This window comes from Choloepus didactylus, chromosome 8 (assembly GCF_015220235.1).
Source record: "Choloepus didactylus isolate mChoDid1 chromosome 8, mChoDid1.pri, whole genome shotgun sequence".
Classification (NCBI taxonomy): domain Eukaryota; kingdom Metazoa; phylum Chordata; class Mammalia; order Pilosa; family Megalonychidae; genus Choloepus; species Choloepus didactylus.
In genome coordinates this window covers 10,318,744-10,337,100 of record NC_051314.1, presented here as the reverse complement: position 1 = coordinate 10,337,100, position 18,357 = coordinate 10,318,744, and the positions used below count along the sequence as shown (strand labels likewise).

At 42.5% G+C, this 18,357-nt stretch overlaps 1 pseudogene; it reads left to right on the top strand.

The window, feature by feature from the left end:
• LOC119542525 overlaps window positions 1-15,052 on the top strand; it is a 91,616-nt pseudogene extending 76,564 nt beyond the window's left edge.
• The last annotated feature ends 3,305 nt before the right edge of the window (window positions 15,053-18,357 follow it).

Below are 18,357 nucleotides of genomic sequence, written 5' to 3'. Positions count from 1 at the left end.
CACTTCTGCTCCTACAGCACCCTCTTACCTGGTCCCCCTAGGTTGGCCTTGTTACCCAACCCTCTGACCCACCCACCCCCATCTCTTCTCCTTGGGACAGCCAGGGGGATCCAGTTAGAGCGTTTGGATCAGTTTTCTGTTCAAAACCCTCCAGTGACATCCAGCCCATGCAGAGTAAAGGCCACGTCCTTCTGGTGGCCTTCGGGTCACTTTGTGGCCTGTACCCCACCCTGCCGCAGTGGCTTTCACCACACATCCTCCCACCCTCGTGTGGTCACTGCTCGGGCTGCCCTGGCTGCCTTTCTTGTCATCACTTCCCCCTCAGGGCCTTTGCACTTGCTGCCCCTTTCCCAGACCACCCTCGCTTCAGATCTCTGGATACTTCACTCGCCCTTCAGGTCTTTTCTCAAATGTAGATGTCACCCGCTCAGTGGGGCCTTCCCTGACCACCCCGGCCGCAATTTAAAAAATACAATTCCTTATCCACAGGCACACACTCTCTTCTCCACTTTGCCCACTATATTTATCACCGAGTAACAGACTATATATTTTTCGTATCTATTTTATTTGTCTCTCTTCCACCACTAGACATTAAGCTCCACTGGGTGGGGATTTGAGTCTGTTTTGTTGCCTGTTAGCCATGGAGTGAATGACACATTTGCCTGCTGCAAGCTGGATTCTCAGGGAGGCAGAATCTGAGATGGAGATGAGGGTTCAGGAAGGTTCTTAGGGCATGCTCTCAGGACCAGCCCTGTAGGGGAAGGGAATGGAGCAGGAGCGGGTAGGAGAGAAGCTGGACTCGGATGCAGCCTCACCAAGGTCTCGTGGGAAGGTCCGAAGCTGGGATGGTCCTTCAGAGTTGGCCGGACACGGGAGGCAGGATGCTCCCGGGAAGGGACTGTGACCTTGGGGAAGGCAGCTCTTACCCACCAAGGGCAATTCCAGAGAGGACCAACAGCGGGTGGCCTCACAGCGGGTGGGGAGTAAGCCCTCAGTCCTGAGGGGGGGGGATCCGGGCAGCACAGCACGGCACCACGATACTGTGTTCCCTCTTGCCCCGTCAGAGCAAGCGTCCCACATGCTTTGGAGAAATGAAAGCAGGGCAAGGGGAAACAGTGATGCGGGGTGAGGGAGAGCTGTCCAGTTAGAGCATCAGGGGACACTGATCAGAGGCCTAAATGATTGGTGTCTTCTCATTAACTCACCAGCACACTGCACGAGCAGAGCGAACACACCCCAGTTTCACAAATCCAGAAACTGACAAGGAGATGTAAAGCACACAAGAACACATAAGAGCAAAGCTGAGTGTAGAACCTATGGTGATAATTCCCGGAGATGTTCTGATGAGATATTGAATACATAAAGCACCAGAGTTGAAGTTGACCCTTATACAATCAATTAAGCAAAATACAAAAAGAAAGAAAACAACTTCCCCCTTGATGTGGTGAGATTTGGAGAATTCTGGGCTGTGTCGTTCCCGTTGTCTAATAACCCAGGAGGAGCCTGCTCCACGCAACTGTGGAAACGGGGAAAGCAGGACGCCTTCAGCAGGCGGCTCTGGAGGGCATGGCTTGGAGCTGTCAGTCACGACATGGTACAAAATATCCATCTGCACAGTTGTGCTTCCTGAAGTTTGCATCCTCATACTTTGGTCCAGGGCGTAGAAGAGAGTTACAGACATTGCAAGTGTCAAGTGAAAAGTTCTCTCTCTTTTCTAATGAAAGCTTTTTCTGTTTCCTGAGGTAGGAGATGAGAGAGAATTGGAGGACACAAGGGAGCAGCTTCTGGAGAGAGACAGGAGAGCTGGCGAGAGAGAGAGAGGAGCTGGGGCCAGGCAGGGCAGGAGTCCACCTGCCTCCTCTGCCTCTGGGCCTAGGGGAGGAGAATGACCAGCTGGAGACAGGAGAGGGGTAGATCTTCCATGAAGACAGGAGGCAATGCCATTTGCTGAGAATGAAGTGTGTCTGTCCTTGGGGGCATGGTGATGCAGAGGGGGACAGATGTGGGAGAAGAAAGGAGCAGGGCTGGAGCATTTGAACTACTTATTATTTTTAATGCAATCATTTTATTTAATTTTTAAAAAATGTTTTGTCATAAAGAATTTTCACACAGAGGAAGAAAAGTAGGAAGACTAGTACAATGAACACCCATATCCTCATTGTCTAGATTCAACGATGGTTAACATATTGCCATTTATGCATCATATACACATACACAAACACACAGATACATATACATACATACAAATATATACATATGTATAAACAAACATTTTGGTGAACTGTTTCAAAGCAAACTACAGATATCACACTATATACCCCCTTTTCCTTCTCCTATATAACCTCCATACCATTATCACATGTAATAAAATTGACATGAATTCCCCATCATCTAACTCATAGTCCATAATCAAATTTTGCCTATTAGCTATAAAACATATTCTATAGCTGTTTTTTTTGGAGCCATGATCAATCAAAAATCAAATGTTGCATTCAGTCTCTTAAACCTATTTTTATCTAGCATAGCCCACCCCTATTTTTTCCCCATGACTTGGGCTCTTTTGAAGAGACCAGGACCTGTGGGCTCTGTTTCACGGAATTAGCTATCTATTGATGCATAACAAATTACCCAAAACTTAGTGGCTTAAGGCAACAACAGACCTTTAGTATTTCACACGGTTTCGGTTTCCGAGGGTCAGGACTTCGGGAGTGGCTTAGCTAGGTGGTTCTGGACCAGGGTCTCTTGTGATGTTGTGGTCAGGATATTGGCCAGGATCGTGGTCGACAACTGCAGGCTTGACTGGACCTGAAAGATCCACTTCCAAGGCGGCTCATTCATGTGGCAAATTAGTGTGGGCCGTTGGCCAGGGGTCTCAGTTCCTTTCTGCGAGGTTGCTTGAGTGTCCTCAGGACATGGCAGCTGGCTTACCTCATGGTAAGTGACCCACGAGGCCAAGGCAGAGGCTACAATGTCTTTTTGACTTAGCTTCATGCCATCCCTTCCACGATATCTGACTGGTTATGTAGGTCAATCACATTCAACTCAAGGCTCCAACTGGCAGCAGGTAAAGATTACTGGGGCCATGTTGGAAGCTGGCTTCCATACCTACATTCTGGATTTCTCTGATTGCTTCCTTGTGGTGTCACTTAACATGTTGCTCTATACCCAGTATTTCTAGTAAACTGGAAGTAGAACAAAAGGTTTGATTAGATTCCAATTAAAATATTTTTTGGCAAGAATGCTTCTTTGAGGAAGCCACATCTTCCTTTTGCTTCTCATCAGGTGGCCCAAAATGTCTATGTACCATCCAGTGTATGCTAAGTTTGATCCCTGGGTGATGGCCACAGCCATCCGTGGTCAAGGCATGTCTTGTTTTGTTTTGTTTTCCATTGTGATTAGCAAGTTATCTGGGTCCCACATGGGTATCCAGTTCTCCATCGTATTTTCACTTGATGGTTTAAGCTTTCATTGGTGGTCTTTACTTGAATCACTTATTTTGGTAAGAGTTGAAAAATTGTATTTTCAAATTCTGTTATTTCTTCTGTGTGCCTTCCTTATTAAATGGCGCTATTTGGTTACTCTGGATTGTAGTTCCTACTGATAAAACAGTACAAATACTTAATTCTTTCCCTTTAATTATAAATTTCATCACTTTTGATAATGGCAAATGAGTTTTGGTTTTTTTCCTTCAAGTTACATCTTTTTACTAAGGAATTATTTAATACAACAAAATTCACCCTTTGAAGTTACAATTTGATGTGTTTTGACAAATATACAAAGTGATGTAACAGCCACCACAATCTAGTGGTCAAACATTTTGATCACCTCCGAAAGTTCCTTGTACCACTCTGCATTCAATTCTCTTTCCTACCCCAACCCTCTAGCAAACTGTTCTTGTTTTTTGTTTTCTCTTTTTTGAATATTATTATGGGCCCATAGATTTTTATAAATTGGTGGCATTTGATTAATCACAGTCATTGTTCTTTTGGATGCTCAAATTTTCTCAATTTTGTTTGGTGAGAGCCCTTTCCAGCTGGCTCCTGGATTTTTTTATTTTTATTTTTATTTTTATTTTTACATTTCTCCATCATCCATGAGCGCGTCCTGTTTTCAGGCACAGCGAGATTGTTCTGGGTTCATTTTGGCTTCCCCCTGCCACAGAGCTGGAATCAGCCGTATCTCCAAGGAGCTCTGATTCCGTTTAGAAGAGAATGAGAGAAGGGCCTCGGCAGATTTCTTATGATTACTCCATCCATATATCAAGTCACACTTCCTCCAAAACAGGGGAGTGTTCCTGGAACAATCGAGAAGCATGACAGCATTATTCCAGAACATTACTTTAAGGCAAGACTTCCTGCCAGCAACAAGATCATCTGTAGGAACCTCAAAAGTCATTCTTTAGAGAAGAGGTGAAGGGGCATCTGTCCTTTTCTGCTTCTAAGCAGAAAGTACTGAGTTCAATAAAGATGAAATAAAAGCTAGAGAAAGGGAAGTGTACACAAGAGTCAGCAAGAGTAAGAGTGAGAGTGGAGAGGGGTGGAGGAAACCGAAGATGGGGGAGGGCCATCGCCACACACATCTGCCAGAGAGTCTGTCTTTTATCGCACTTTGAGGATGCCCTAACTGTGAAAATTTGCACTTTAAAAATGCATAAATTCTATCTGGTTATTTTACAAACTTTCCAACTGATTTTTTAAATGCAATTTTATTGAGATATATTCACACACCATATAATCCATTCAAAGTATACAATCAACAGTATCATCATATAGCTGTGCATTCACCACCACAATCAATTTTAGAATCAATTAATTTTTTCTTTTTTTATCGTGGCAAAATATACATAACTTAAAATTTTTACTATTTCAATCACTTTTAAGTGTATAATTCAATGGCATTAATTAATTACATACGCAATTTTGTGCAACCATCAATATCTATTTCCAGAACTTTTTCACCACCCCAAACAGAAATTCTGTGCCCATTAAGCAATAACCCCCATCTTCCCCTCCCCCAGCCCTTGTAACCTCTAGTCTAAATTTTTTTGTCCCTATGAATTTACCTATTCTAGATACCTCATATAAGTGAAATCACACAGTGTTTGTTTGTCCTTTTGTGTCTGGCTTGTTTCGCCCAGCATAATGTTTTCAAGGTTCATCCATGTTCCAGTTTGCTAAAGCTGCCAGAATGCAAAACACCAGAAATGGAATGGCTTTTATAAAGGGGATTTATTTGGTTACACAGTTACAGTCTTAAGGCCATAAAGTGTCCACAACAAAGGATACCTTCACTGGAGGATGGCTTACGACGTCCGGAAAACCTCTGTTAGCTGGGAAGGCACGTGGCTGGCATCTGCTTGATCCCAGGTTGCGTTTCAAAATGGTGTTCTCCAAAATGTCTGCATCAGCTTCCAACAGCCATCTTCAAAATGTCTGTCTCAGTTCCAGGTAGCTATGAGCTCCTTCTGTCTGAGCTTGTATAGTGCTCCGGTAAACTAAACAAGGCCCACGTTGAATGGGCGGGGCCACACTTCCATGGAAATTATCCAATCAGAGTCATCACCTACAGTTGGGTGGGTCACATCTCCACGGACACTGAACCAATAGGTTTCAACCCAGTCCACACTAATACGTCTGCCCCCACAAGAACACATTAAAGAATATGGCTTTTTCTGGGGGATGTAAACATAAAAACCAGCACAATCCATATGTCAGAACTTCATTCCTGTTTATGGCTGAATAATATTCCACTGTACGGATAGTCCACATGTCATTTATCCATTCACCTGTTGATGGACACTTCGGTAGCTTCCACCTTTGGGCTATTGTGAATAATGCTGCTGTGAACATCAGTGCACAAATATCTGTTCAAACCCGTTTTCAGCTTCGTTGGTACGTATACGTAGGAGTAGAATTGCTGGGTCATATGTTTATTCGTTCATTTTTAATCAATTAACTTTTTAAAGGTTCACCAATTAATTTTTAAAAGGTCTCCTTTGATGGCGAGTTCCTTTTGCATGACTCCGCTGCGCACTGTGGTCGCGGCCCTGGTCAGAGGGTATTGTCACATCTCTCTTGACTGTCAGGATTCCTTGGGGGTGTTTCTGAGTCCCCAGCACTTATCACCATGTGTAGCAACGGCAGGAGCTCTGGAACTACTGAATAAACGCATCACAACACAACCTTCTGGTAGTTCCCTCCTTGGTTAATTTAAAATCTGATTTCTTTACAAATATTATCTACCAAATTGCCAGGAACATTTCCAGGATCCATAAATTGTCTACAGCCAAGTTCACCTTAATGTATTTATAAATACACATAAAATCTTTGTAGCTGAGAGCTATAAGTCTCAATCACCATTTTGCTAATGAAATTGCCACTTTCTGCCTTCCTCCTTTCCCCATTTTAGGATCTCTTAGTCTAAAAAGTGAAGCTTGAGAAAACCCAAATGATGCCTTAATTTTACACCCAAAGAAGAAAACAAGATTAAAGGAAGCTCATAGGGCTGGTTCTATTTTGAGGTCAAATTTGGCCCATTTATTCAACCTTGAAGCTGAGTTACATCTGGGTTCTTGCCCTTTCCCCAAAGGCGGGTCACTTCTCAATAATAAGGGCAGAGGTTCTTTTCAGGAAAGCAGCAGCCACGCGACATGCACGGAGAGACGGTGTGACAACTACATCACGTGTCATCTTGATTGGTTATGTTGTCCAGTTGTCCAGTCAAACACTGGCCTGCTTGCTACTGTGGAGGTGTCTCGACGATCGCACTAGCATCTGCAATCAGCTGACCTTAAGTTAAGGAGATGACGCTCCATAACATACGAGGGCCTCATCTAATCCAGTGGGGGTCTTAACAGCAAGAACAGAGGGTTCCTGAGGTCAGAAGAATTTCTGCCTCAAGAGTCCACCATCCACTCTTTTTTTTTTTTTAATTAAATTCAGTTTTATTGAAATACATTCACACACCATACAATCATCCATGATATACAATCCACTGTCCACAGTATAACATAGTTATGCGTTCATCACCACAGTCTATCTCTGAACATTTTCCTTACATCAGAAAGAACCAGAACAAAAATAAAAAATAAAAGTGAAAAAACACACCCAAATCATCCCCCCCATCCCACCCCATTTGTCTTTTAGTTTTTATCCCCATTCCTCCACTCATCCATACACTAGGTAAAGGGGGTGTGATCCACAAGGTCTTCACAATCACACTGTCACCCCTTGTAATCTACATTATTATCACCATCCACTCTTACTCAGATTTCCAGTCCTGCCAGCTTCCCCTGAGGAGTTTGGCCTCAAGACTTCAACATCATCTTTATAGGAATTTCCAGCCTTTGGCCTGCCCTACGGAATTCGGATATGCCCGTCCCCACAATTGTGTAAGCTACTTCCTTAGAAATAATAGATCTCTTAATTAATACACATATACTGAATCACTGTACAGGTACTAAATATATATATATATATCTCCTGTATTCTGTTTTTCTGGAGAACCCTGACTGATAATGGAGGGGCTGGGTGGGGCTGGGTGAGCAGTGGGGAGCTGTTGTATGATGCATCCCCACCCCCCTCAGAAAATGCACAGAAATGGCCCTGAAGCTGCTCTCACCTGGGACTCTTCCCACAGACTACCTGCAAATAGTACCGCACCACTTCATATATAATGCTAGAACCTTCCAGAAGGATACTTCCCACTGCTCCCACTCATCCTCTCTGCCATTTTCGTCATATATTTAAATCTACATGTTCTTAGCCCCCAGTGCTTTGAGATTATTTTTGCTTTAAAAGTCAATTGCCTTTTAAAGAAATTTTAAAATGAGAAAAAAAAATTTTAATATTTACCCAAATATTTGCCATTTCTTATTCTCGTCAATATTTTCAGTAAATTCAATTTTCCATCTGGTATGATTTTCCTTCCACCTGAAGAACGTCTTTTAACCTTTCTTGTAGTGCAAGGCTGCCAGCAACGAATTATCCCAGCTTTTGTTTGTCAGAAGAAAGCATTTCACCTTCATTTTCTAAATGTATTTTTTATTTTGGAATAATTTTAGATTCAGAGAAAAGTTGAAAAGAGCTCCTTTATGAGCTTCACTCAGTTTTCCCTAATGGTAACATCTTATACGGTCCATCTGTCAGAAATAACAAACGAGCCCTGAGCCCACAGTGCTGCCCTGGTGGCCGTGCTGCCCCTCGCGACCTGCCACCAGCGGCCCTGGGGAACCCCCTTGCCCTCCTGGGCCACAAGCCGCCGTCGACACCCGCGACGGGCCTCGGGGCCTGTTTTTAAGGTCTACTCAAGAAAATGATATGCTGTGGGAAGAGAAATTTCCTGAAAAAACCATCTCTGAATTCCCCACGACTCTTCAAGTATCATTGTCCAAATCTGATACTCCAACCTTGGAAAGTACTGAGTGGCCCGTGGGCTGGAGCATTCAAGGCCAACTCCTTTTTACCTCTTCTCAACCCTTTCTGGGGCAGAGCATTTGAAAGCTCAGGAAGAGGCTCAAGCTCTTGTGCAGCCTTGGAGGGCAACGTAAGTTGCTCGGCCTCAAAGTGTACGGGACCCCCACTGACCACTGAGTTCCTTCGTGCCTTCCAGCAGAGCTTCACCTGTGGGCTCCGTCCCGCCTTCTCGTGGCTACCATGTCTCCTCGTATTAGAGATGATTAAAAAAATGGCTGGAAAGACAAGCCCTTGGTCAAATTGTAACTGAGAATTAACAAATATAATTATAGTCTACTGAACTTTACTTAGCTGTTTATTAACCTGATATATTATTACGCAGCCAAATGGCAATTGCTTGTAACTGTTATAGCTCACTTGAACTGTTGCCCAGATGCCGTGATGCTTTACTCTGTAACTGTAACTGAACAGCCTCGTGAGAATCTAGTGACCCTGGGCTTATCTTGTTTTGTAACTTAAAAGCCTTGTGATTCCGTCAACAGCCCCCATAATGTTTTATTAATGAAGAAACCTGAGCCAACCCACCCCCTCTCCTCCATTATTGCACTAGATAGGGCCAGTCCTATCTGACCTGCTCAGTAGCACAAAACTGTAACCTGTGGTCACCTATACCTCATTGTAAAAATCATGCCCATAATCATATTAAGCTGCCATTTTCCTTACATATGTCCTATGACCAAATATGTAAGCTGGCTGCATTTACTTCATAATTAGACTCTCTCTAAGCACGTCATCTCAAACCACTGCACTCATTATCATAAGTCCACCTTTTGCCAAGATGCTATAAAACTCTCAGAAGCTCTCCAGTTTGAGGAGACAGATCTGAAGCTCCTGTTTCCCTTGCATCATGCTTTGCAGTAAAAGCTCTCTCTTTGAAACCCAGGTGTCATAGATTGGCTGTTATGTGCAACAGGCAGCAAGTGCAGCCTGGCAACAAAATGATGAAACCCTACGAGACGTTTTAATGAGTGACTGCTCTGTAAGCTTTACTTTTGTATATAATCTACTGAAGACAAAACTTTGCCCCTATTTCTATGCTTGCACCTATTGGTTTACCATCCTATTCCATGCAGCAGGATTAGCAGGATATGATGTAATCAGAGCTGTCATATCTCCCACAGCTAGAGGTTTAAGAGAAGCTATGAAAAATGATGCCCCTCTATTATTAACTTCTAGTTATAGTGTCATACATTTGTTCTAGTTCATGAGAGAGACTTCTAATATTTGTACAGTTAATAAAGGACATTGTCCACCACAAGATTCACTGTTTTATACATTCCCATCTTTTAACCTCCAACTTTCCTTCTGGTGACATACGTGACTCTGAGCTTCCCCTTTTCACCACATTTACAGACCATTCAGCACTGTTAGTTATTCTCACAACATGCTACCATCACCTCTGTCCATTTCCAAAAGTTTTAAGTTCACCCTAGTTGAACATTCTGCTCAAAAGCAACTGCTCCCCATTCTTTAGCCTCATTCTATATCCTGGTAACTTATATTTCATGTCTTTGAGTTTACATATTTTAATTAGTTCATATCAGTGAGATCCTGCAATATCTGTCCTTATGTGTCTGTCTTATTTCACTCAATATAGTGCTCTCAAGATTTCTTCATCAACCCATGTTTTAAAAAACTGTTTTGTTCACACACCATACATTCCATCCTAAGTAAACAATCGTTGGTTCCCTGTATAGTCACATATTTATGTACTCGGCACCATCACCACTATCTATATAAGGACATCTCCATTTCTTCCACAAAGAAGGAGGAAGAATCAAAGAAGGCAGAGAGGCAAAAGAAAAAGATAAAAGAGAGAGGGAAAAAAATGACAGCTAGAAAGCAACAAAAGGAAAGAGGGCATTAACCTAAAGTAGAATAAAAAGTCAGACAACATCACCAAGCCCAGGAGTCCCATACCCTTCCCCTATTCCCCACCCCCATATGCATTTAGCTTTGGTATATTGCCTTTGTTATATTAAAGGAAGCACAATACAATGTTTCTGTTAATTATAGTCTCTAGTTTGCATTGATTGTATTTCCCCCCAATCCTACCCTATTTTTAACACCTTACAATGTTGACATTCATTTGTTCTACCCCATGTGAAAACATATTTGTACACTTTATTACAGTTATTGAGCACCCTAGGTTTCACTGAGTTATACAGTCCCAGTCTTTATCTTTCATCTTTCGTTCTGGTGTCCCACATGCTCCTAACCTTCCTCTTTCAAACAAACTTGCAGTCATCTTTGTTCAGTGTACTTATATTGCTGTGCTACTATCTCCCAAAATTGTTTTCCAAACCTCTCACTCCTGTCTTTTCCTTTCTGTCTGCAGTGTTTCTTTTAGTGTTTCCTGTAGAGCAGGTATCTTGTTCACAAACACAGCCATTGTCTGTTTGTCAGAGAATATTTTAAGCTCTCCCTCATATTCGAAGGACAGTTTTGCCAGATATAGGATTCTTTGTTGGTGGTTTTTCTCTTTCAGATCTTAAATATATCACCCCACTTTTTCTTGCCTCCATGGTTTCTGTTGAGAAATCCACACATAGTCTTATCAAGCTTCCTGTGGATGTGATGGATTGCTTTTCTCTTGTTGCTTTCAGGATTCTCTCTTTATCTTTGACATTTGATAATCTGATTATTAAGTGTCTTTGGCGAAGGCCTATTCAGATCTATTCTGTTTGGGGTATGCTGGGCTTCTTAGATCCGTAATTTTACGTCTTTCATAAGAGATGGGAAATTTTCAATTATTATTTCCTCTATTATTGCTTCTGCCCCTTTTCCTTTCTCTTCTCCTTCTGGGACACCCATGACACATACATTCCCGCATTTCATTTTGTCCTTAAGTTCCCAGAGACGTTTCTCATATTTTTCCATTCTTTTTTGTATCTGTTCTCTTGTGTGTAGGCTTTCAGGTGCCTTGTTCTCCAGTTCCTGAGTGTTTTCTTCTGCCTCTTGAGATCTGCTGTTGTATGTCTCCATTGTGTCCTTCATCTTGTGTGTCGTGCCTTTCATTTCCATAGATTCTGCCAGCTGTTTTTTCAAACTTTCGATTTCTCCCTTATGTACGCCCAGTGTTTCCATTATACACTTCATCTCTTTTGCCATATCTTCCCTAAACTTTTTAAATTGATTTAGTATTAGTTGTTTAAATTCCTGTATCTCAGTTGAAGTGTAGGTTTGTTCCTTTGACTGGGCCATAATTTGTTATTCTTAATGTAGGTTGTAGTTTTCTGTTGTCTAAGCATCTGGTTTCCTTGGTTACCCCAATCAGGTTTTCCCAGACCAGAATGGGCTCAGGTCTTGGAAGGAGGGAATAGTATCCAGTTTCCCTGAGGGTGTCTTAGAAGATTGGTACACACTGTGAGGCCTCAAGTCACTGTGCTTTTCTACCCAGCAGGTGGTGCCTGTCAGCCTGTATCTCCAGACTGGTATAAGGAGGTGTGGCTTGTGACTGTTTTCCCCCAGGCTCTGGGGTCTGGTAATGAATGGAAGGTGGGTAGTAGAGCTGGGTCCCACCTCTTTCCTCTTAGGGAAGAGACCCTCCCTAGGGAGAGGTCATTAACATTCAAATGGTCTCTGCCTGTACTATCTCCACCCTTGTCTGGGTCACAGTACTGGGAACTGAAAATGACTGAGGCTTTCTCCACTGAGCCAAAAAAGGAGCAGAAAGCCCCCTTCAGGGCCAGTCCTTGGCCACCCTCTGGCTCTCCAAGGTCAGTCATCACCCAAAGCCTCTGTCTGCTTCTTGGGGATTCATAGCTTGTATCAAGCAGTCCACGTTTGTTAATTAAAACCCCAGTGAGGGCTCAGCTGAGCTATATTCACTTGCTGGGAGAGTGCTGCTCTCTAGCACCACAAGGCTTTGCAGTTTGGGGTATGGTGGGAGGGGGTTACTGGCTTGGATTCTCAGTTTTTACTTACAGATTTTATGCTGCGATCTTAGGCATTCCTCCCAATTCAGGCTGGTGAATGATGAGTGGACAGTCACGTTTGTCCCCCTCCAGTTATTCCAGATTATTTACCAGTTGTTCCTGGTTGTTTATTAGTTGTTCCAGGGGGACAAACTAGCTTCCACTCCTCTCTATGCCACCATCTTCTTCCTTCTCCCTTCTTTATGTAACTAACCTTGTAGAACTCAAGCTTTGTGAGTGCATAATAGATAAAAATAGAAACTAACTGTGCCAGTTTGAATGTATTATGTCCCCCAGAAAAATCCATATTCTTTGATGCAATCTTATATGAGCAGGCATATTAGTGTTGATTAGATTGTAATTCTTTGAGTGTTTCCACGGAGATGCAACCCACCCAACTGTTGGTGATAACTCTGATTGGATGATTTCCATGGAGGTGTGGCTCTGTCCATTCAGCATGGCCTTAGTAGTTTACTAGAGCACTGTATAAGCTCAGACAGAAGGAGCAAGCTTGCTACAGCCAAGAGGGACACTTTGAAGAATGCACAGGAACTGAGAGAGGAGCTGCAGATGAGAGACATTTTGAAGATGGCCATTGGAAGCTGATGCAGACATTTTGGAGAATGCCATTTTGAAACTCAACCCGGGAGCAAGCAGACACCAGCCACATGCCTTCTCAGCTAACAGAAGTTTTCTGGTTGCCAATGGCCTTTCTCCAATGAAGGTACCCTTTGTTGATGGATACTTTATGGCCTTAAGACTGTAACTGTGTAACCAAATAAACCCCCTTTATAAAAGCCAATCCATTTCTGGTGTTTTGCATCCCGACAGCATTAGCAAACTAGAACACTAACTTAAGAAGTAACCAAGATCGACTACTACAAATCATGATCTCATTTCATTGTCATATCAACTCTCTAAAGTAGGAACTCTTATTTTCATTTGCAGTTGAGGAGTCTGAAGCACAAAGCAGTTATGTGACTTGTCCCAGGTGAGCAGAAAATCACTTGCAGCTTATAAATGACACCTTTCCCCATTTACATGAGATTTCAAAAATCTTAGACCCAGTCTTTATCCAGGCCACCCTGTTACACGCCTATTATTTTGAATCTTCACACAGCCTACGTCCTTCAGGGAAGGTACCGATATATCCATTTTATACACGAAGGAAGCTTTTCAGGTCTGTGCCAAGCTAGTTAAATGGCAGGGCTCTAACCTCTGACCTGTACCCAGCCCCATATCCTTTTCAGCCTTCAGGATGATATCCCACCAGGTAGGCAGGGCACCTAGGAAGAAACCATATGGCCCTCACCGTCCAGGTGAGCCCCAATGCCCACGGGGCCAGGCAGGCTAGAGGAAGCCAGCTGGGGGCAAGGAAATGGGGCTGTGCAGGGAGATGGTTCCACCCAGCCCCTCCTGCTTCTCACCTTTCAGAATGGAGGCCCACCACCCAGTTCTTCAAGAGAAGCTGGAAGGCTGGATTTTTACGTAACATCTCCCAAGTCTTCAAGGTTGGCATCTAAATCAAATTTTTGAAAACCACCACATAGACAATTAAAAAAAAAAAAAAACCTGTAGACCATATTTAGGTAACCTTGCAAATTTGTTCATTTGCAACCTTTGTGCATAGGTGACAGAATCCTAGAAAGAGAGAGAGACACACACAGAGAGAAACAGAGAGAAAGAGTGGCACGAGGAGCTGGGCAGAGGTGCAGACTCCCAGTTGGGTCAGTGGAGTCAGGGTGGGGATCTTCAGTCCTGGAAAATGAGGACTCAGACACCAAGGAGGGGTCGGATCTGTGCCAGGGTGGGGATAGGTACCATGGTAGTGCCAGGCTCCCTGTGGGAGGAGCGTGCTGAATAACTGAAAACGTTCAGTTGTTGAATGACGGGGAGACAGGCTTGGTCCATGCCATGGTGGAAACCAGCCCCTGCCTTTATCAGCTTTCCCTGAACCTCTGTACTCTCTCTAGACAGGTGGCTGGGTTCAACAATTACACTATTACAACAGGATTACACAAAATAAACAATACCCCCTCCCTGCCAGTTGCTAAACAAGCCCTAATTGTTTAAATCAAGATTAAAGCACCATGCTAAATTTGGTGGGAATATAACCTTACTTCCCCCTTTTTTTGTGATTATTTTCCTACCTCCAACCTTATCTTTCCTCTTCTACTTTTTTGAGTTTTGTAGCACTTTTCTTTTCCTGTTGCTCCCAGGTGCCTCTGTATCCCCTCCCATCTTTGAGACTGAGCCCCCTGGAAACCATAGGATAGCCTCCTTGTCCCCCTTCCCACCTCAGCTTCATTCCCTCCTCCATGCCCTGTAGCAGGTGCTCTGCAACCTCTCACCACTGAAACCAGCCACCTCCTAATTGTACACTTCCAGGAGTACTGATCCTAATTTTTGGTTGATTTCACTGCAATTCGTGACCCTTGCTGATCACTCTCTTCTTGAAACTTCCTCCTTCTTTGGCTTCCATGAGACCACAGGTGGCTGCTTCTCCTTCCACGGGCCGACTGTGCCACCTACAAATGCCTTTGTGGGCTCCCCTTTCCCCACTGGTTCATGAGCTGCTAGGGCCCCCCAGTCTCTACCCACAGGCCTTTTCCCTTCTCGGCCCTTGTGCCTTTCTAGAGCAAATCTCATTCATCGCCATAGCCTCAACCACCACCTATGTGCCAATGATTCCAATTCTATATCTCCACCCTTAAGAGCACTAAACATTTTCTTCTCTATTTATGTCATACATAGAAGAGTATGTAAGGTATCTATGACATTTTAAAGAGCTATAAAAATAGTAAGGTGTGATGGTTAGATTCATGTGTCAACTTGGCCAGGGGATGGTGCCCAGGTGTCTGGTCAAGCAAGCACTGGACTAACTGTTACTGCAAGGATATTTCATGGCTGGTTAATAAACCAGAAGTCTGGTTTATTAAATCATCAGTCAACTGATTGCATCTGTGGCTGATTACATCTAGGATCAACTAAGGGAGTGTCTTCCACAATGAGAGAATCCAATCAGATGAAGACTTTTAAAGGACAAGAGAGAACTTTCATTTTTCTTCAGCCAGCTAGCCAGCCTCTCATGGGGAGTTCATCAAAGACTTTCATCGAAGTTCCCAGCTCACTGCCTGCACTGCAGAATTTGGGCTCATGCACCCTGCCGTATGGAATTTGGGCTCATGCAACCTCACAGTTGTGTGAGACACTTCTATAAAATCTCATATTTACAGATATCTCCTGTTGGTTCTGTTTCCCTGGAGAACCTTGACTAATAACATAAGGCAGACACCTGTGTAACGACCACACATGTTAAAAACCAGAATGTTGCCCTCCTCTTAGAAGCTTCCTGTGTGCCAATCCTTGTTTGCATCACTCACTACTCCTCCCCAAAAGTAATAATCCTTCTGTTATACTTTACAGTTTATCACTATATATGAATCCATAAACAGTATATTACTGAGGCATTCCACTTCCAGTGGTGACCAAATAGCTCCTACCAAAACAACCTTTAGCATATAACAATGATAAATTCTGGGCAAAACATAAAAAGCAACTACTTGAAGGCACCAGAAAGCAACCAAAGCCGGGAAGATACTGGATGGGAGTTGACATTTGAAGGAAAGGAATGGCACTGAATGAGCTTCCAATTTTTAATGGCTTTTAGCCTAAGAGCAAGCGCCAGTCTTTGCCATGTTGGGCAGCTAAAATCTGAATTGAACCCACAGTCTTATTGACTTGATGAACATGAGAATGGAGATTGGGGCAACAACAGCACCTGGAAATTTAGGGGAGAAATTCTGGAAGGAGACATTCAAAGAGGAAGAGCTTGTGTACACATTCTACAGATACATATTCTTCCCAAATCTTGGTTAACCTCTGGACTTCATGGGGCAGGTGCCAAGCAGTCTTGCTAAAGGCTAAAAGAACTGAAATTAAATTTGAGCTACCACATCAAAGAGGAGACAAAGTTTGAAGTAGGATTTCAGCCAATTTAACTGCCTGCTAAAACATATACACACATACACAAATCAATATTCTTTGGAGGAACATAACAGAATCCGGAGTCTCTATAATATGTGATTCACAATAGCTAAATTACTGAATGTGCTGGTTTGGATCTTTTTGTACCCCAGAAAAGACTATGTTTTTTAAATTCAATCTTGTGGGGACAGAACTATTGAGGGTGGGACCTTTTGATTAGGTGATTTCCATGGAGATGTGACCCACCCATTCAAGGTTGGTCTTGATCCCCTTGCTGGAGTCCTCCATGAGAAGATAAAAGGCAGAGACATTTTGGAGAGAGCAGGGAGAAGCTAAGAGAGATAGAAATGCCCCAGAAGAAATAAGCAAGGACCCACAGGAGCTGAGACAGAAGCCCAGAGACATTTTGGAGGAAGTCATTTTGAAACCAGAACCCAGGAGAAGAAGGACCAGTAGACGCCACCTTGTGCTTCTTCCCACGTGACAGAAGAACCCCGTATGCCGTCGGCCTTTCCTCAGAGACGCCATCCACCTCTTGATGGCTTAATTGGACATTTTCATGACCTTAGATTGGTAAATTTGTGAGCTAATAAACTTCCATTGTAAAAGCCAGTCATTTCTGCTATACTGCATTCTGGCAGCTTTAGTAAACCAAAACACTCAACATAATCAAAAATAGGAAAATGTGACCAAGAGAAAGCAAAGGCAGTGGTATGGTATATTTAAGATACTGAAAAAGAAAAGTTGCCAGCAAAGAATTCTCTCTCCAGCAAAGCTGTCCTTCAGAAATGAGGGACAGTAAAATATTCACAGATAAACAGAAGCTGAGAGAGTTCATTAACAAAAGAGCTGCCCTACAAGAACTACTAAAAGGAGTTCTGCCAGCCAAAAAAGAAAAAACAGGAGAGAAATGCTTGTAGGAGAGTATAGAAATGAAGATTATTTGTAAGGGTAACTAAAAGGATAGAAAGAGAGAAAAAATAGATCTGACAAATAAAAGCCAAAGAATAAAATATTTGAAGTACTGCCTTTACAATAATAACATTCAATGTTAATGGATTAAACTCCCCAATCAAAAGACACAGATGGACAGAATGGATAAAAAAAAATATGATCCATTTATATGCTGTTTACAAGGGACTCATTTTAGAGCCAAAGATTCAAATAGATTGAAAGTGAAAGGATGAAAGAAGATATTCCATACAAGAAGTTAAAAAAAAAAAAAGAAAAAGCTGGAGTAGCTATACTATATATTAATAAAAAGGGCAATTCACCAGGAAGAATTAGCAATCATAAATATTTATGCACCTAATCAAGGTGTTCCAAAATACATGAGAAAAACTATTGCAAAAATGAAGGGAATAATAGACATCTCTACAACAATAGTAGGAGAATTTAACACACCACTCTCTTCAATAGATAGAATATCTAAACAAAGGACCAATAAGGAAATGGAGAACATAAATAATATGATAAATGAACTAGATCTAACAGACATTTATAGAACATTGCACCCCAAGACAGCAGGTTATACATTTTTCTCAAGTGCTCATGGAATGTTCTCCAGGATAGACCACATGCTGGGACACAAAACAGGTCTTAATAAATTTTAAAAGATTGAAATAATACAAAACACTTTCTTTGATCATAATGGAATGAAGCTGGAAATCAATAACAGCCAGAGGACTCAAAATTTCACAAATAAATGTATGTTAAACAACACGCTATAAAATAATCAGTGGGTCAAAAAGATCAGTAAATATCTCAAGATGAATAAAAATTAGAACACAACATATTAAAACTTATGGGATGCAGCAAAGGCAGTGCTGAGGGGGGTATTTATAGCCCTAAATGCCTACATTAAAAAGGAAGAAAGAACTAAAACTAAAGACCTAACTGCACACCTGGAGAAACAAGAGAAAACAGCAGACTAATCCCAAAGCAAGCAGAAGGAAAGAAATAACAAATATTAGAGCAGA